The sequence below is a fragment of the Galeopterus variegatus genome, unplaced genomic scaffold (genome assembly GCF_000696425.1).
Source record: "Galeopterus variegatus unplaced genomic scaffold, G_variegatus-3.0.2 Scaffold1704, whole genome shotgun sequence".
In the NCBI taxonomy this organism is placed as follows: domain Eukaryota; kingdom Metazoa; phylum Chordata; class Mammalia; order Dermoptera; family Cynocephalidae; genus Galeopterus; species Galeopterus variegatus.
The window spans coordinates 246,554-249,789 of record NW_007727815.1 but is presented as its reverse complement, the minus strand read 5'-3'; positions in this window follow the sequence as shown (position 1 = coordinate 249,789).

The following is a 3,236-nucleotide window of genomic DNA, read 5'->3' as shown; positions in this document are numbered from 1 at the left end:
ACCCTCGGCAGGAGCACCGCCGCGCTCCCAAGCGGCGCACTGTAGCAGTGCGCCACCGGGCCGGCCCAATGCTATCCTCTTTCTTATTGCTATTGAGAAAATCATCTAGAGATGAGTCATCTTCAAAGGGAGCTATCACACACAACAACAAAAATAATTTTAAAAGTAAACAAAAGCTTAGTCTAGGATAAAAAACAAAACAAGCAAACAAAAAACAAAACTGTGCGGGCTGGCCCGTGGCTCACTCGGGAGAGTGCGGTGCTGATAACACCAAGGCCCCGGGTTCGGATCCCACATAGGGATGGCCGGTTCGCTCACTGGCTGAGCGTGGTGCTGACACCACCAAGTCAAGGGTTAAGATCCCCTTACCGGTCATCTTTAAAAAAAAACCAAAAAAAAAAACTGTGGAACATCGAGACAATGGAATATTATTCAGCACTAAAAAGATATGAGCCATCAAGCCATGTAAAGATATGGAGGAAAGTGAAATTCATATTACTAAGTGATAAAGAAGCTAATTTGAAAAGACTACATACATACTGTGTGATTCCACTATATGGCATTCTGGAAAAGCAAACTATGGAGACAGTAAAAAGATGAGTGGTTCCCTGGGGTTAAGGACAGGCAGAGCACAGAGGATTTTTAGGGCAATGAAACCACCCTGTGTGACACTACAATGGTGGATATATGTCATTGTACAATTGTCCAAACCCATAAAATATACAACACCCAAGTGAACTATGTAAACTATGGACTTTGGGTGATAGTGAGGTGTCACTGTAAGTTCATTGATTGTAACAAAAATACCAATGTTGGGGGGATGTTGATAATGGGGGAGGCTATGCACGTGTGGGGTGGGGAATATATGGGATATTTCTGTACCTTCCACTCAATTTTGCTGTGAACTTAAAACTGATCTAAAAATTAAAGTCTTGCAGAGGAAGAAAAGCTTAGCCTATTACTTATGACTGGGGAAGGAGCCTGAGCAGCAGATTCTCCAGTCCTGCAGTAGATAAAAGGTCTGTATGCACATGCACATGATGGTGACAAAGGCTATACAAGGAGGGACAGACAAAAAACACCCTTTATGCCCTGAAATCTGGACACCATACTTTTGTAGGAAAGGGAAGGAAAATGAATGTTGATTTGATCATTCAGTTTAACATCACGTGTTTCTACCTGTCCCTTGGCGCTGGAGTCTGAACTTTACAATGCTTTTCCTGATCCACCCAGTCCTACACATCTCCAGCCTTGTGATGGTCCAATAAACTAAGTGCTCTGTAGAAACCTGACAGACAGAATCCCCTGTGCTTTCAGCATGGGCACAAATTGCTGGTACTGCCAGAACCCACCCTGGAAGTTTCTCAAAGGGTAGAAATGACCCATCCCTTTGCTGTGAATGTCCAATACCCCTTTGGTGGCACCAGAGGAGCTGCTTTCAGAGCCTGGCACTGTGCATGATGCTAGGAGGTACTGAAGGACACTTGGATGGATGGATGGGATGACAGCCCACTACCGTTTTAAGCTCCGAGGAGCCCCCGACAGCAGCTAGGTGACCTAGGCCAAGGGAAGCCTCCTGCCTGGGCCTAGCTCAGGGGAACTGACAGCTCCAGCCAGGCCCACAGAGACAGACGAAGCTGTGACCAGCAGGGCCCACGGGCAAACACTCAAAGCACAGCCCTGGCTTTTCTCCCCTCTGCCTCCTGCCCCAGTTTTTCTTCTCCTAAGTGATGATTTCAGGCTGCTCTCTCGATATCACTCATGACAACACGTGCCTCCACTCCTGGTGATCAGGGCTAATGAAGCTGTCGCTCCCTAATGAAGCCATCGTTCTTGACTCCCCACCCAGCCCCATCTCTTTTCCTTCCTTTCAAGTTTTTCTTTCTTTTTTTTTTTAAAAAAAGATGACCGGTAAGGGGATCTTAACCCTTGGCTTGGTGTTATCAGGACCATGCTCAGCCAGTGAGCAAACCAGCCATCCCTATATAGGGATCCGAACCCATGGCCTTGGTGTTATCAGCACTGCACCCTCCCGAGTGAGTCAAGGGCTGGCCCTCCTTTCAACTTTTTCTTTTTGAAACCCCTTTTAAGGTTTGTTTGCTTGAAGTCAACCAACCCACCTTTGTTTTCCACAGGCTTTATATTTTCTTCAGGAACAGCTGATCTTATTTTTTTCTCAGTGGGACAGGTTTCAGGGTTGCACTGCTTTGAATGAGACGCAAATCTCAGGCACACATCACTTCCCTTTCAGTGACAAGGCTGCACCTCCCCCGCAAGCCAACATCTAGGTGGGAAGCACGTGTGTGGGGTAAGGGGTGGAGTGGGGTGGAGATGGATGCGGAGGAATATTGAAGATAAAGATCAAGGCCACTATAAGGAAATCAGGAGCGACCTGAGATGGCAGAAGTTCAAAAAAGGCAGAGCCGAAGTGCCCCATGGACCTGTCTCTGTCCCTTAAAACAGGTGTGGCCTGCAGGGGCCCTGTCCACCACCTCAGCAAGTGTTTATATGAAGCACCTGGGCCAGGCACTGTGCTAGACATGAAAGGCACAGAGATAAATCTCTAAGGAGACCACAGTCTAGTAGGGAGGTGTCTGTCAGGACACACCTAGATTATATAGTTCTTGTCAAACAAAAAAAGAAAACTGAAAAAACAGAAACTCAAGGGAAATTCAAGAAAGACCTCACCAGATGAAGTAACCTCTGAGCTAGACTTAGAGGATGAAAACGTCTTTCTAGGAAGAGACCTACCAAGATCTGTGCAAGAATTTTATGGAAATTCTAAAGCTTTACTGACAGACATCAAAGGAGACCTGAATACGTGGAGAGACATTATCCTCCTAGAAAGGAGATTTATCTCCCTCAATTTATCTACAAGTACCAATCTGAAGTCCAGTAAGATTTGCTTATGGAGCTTGACTGTGAAGTCCTCTCCACGTAAATCAGATTTCACCAGGAAAAGAGGGTTGAGGGCAAAGGAAAGCCTGCGGGCAAAAGGCACTAGGAAGGTGGATGCCAGATGCTGCTTGGTCAAGTAGAGGTGCCTTGTGGGAAGGGAGGCCGAGACCACACTATGAGGATTGCATTGTTTGATGGATCAATTTGGGGAGATCTGACACCTTAACAATATTAAATCATCTGTCTTATCTTCCTTTCTTTCTTTCTCTCTCTCTCTTTTTTTTTTTTTTTTTTTTTTTTTTTTTTTTTTCCCGTTCCCGGAACGGGACCGCAACCCT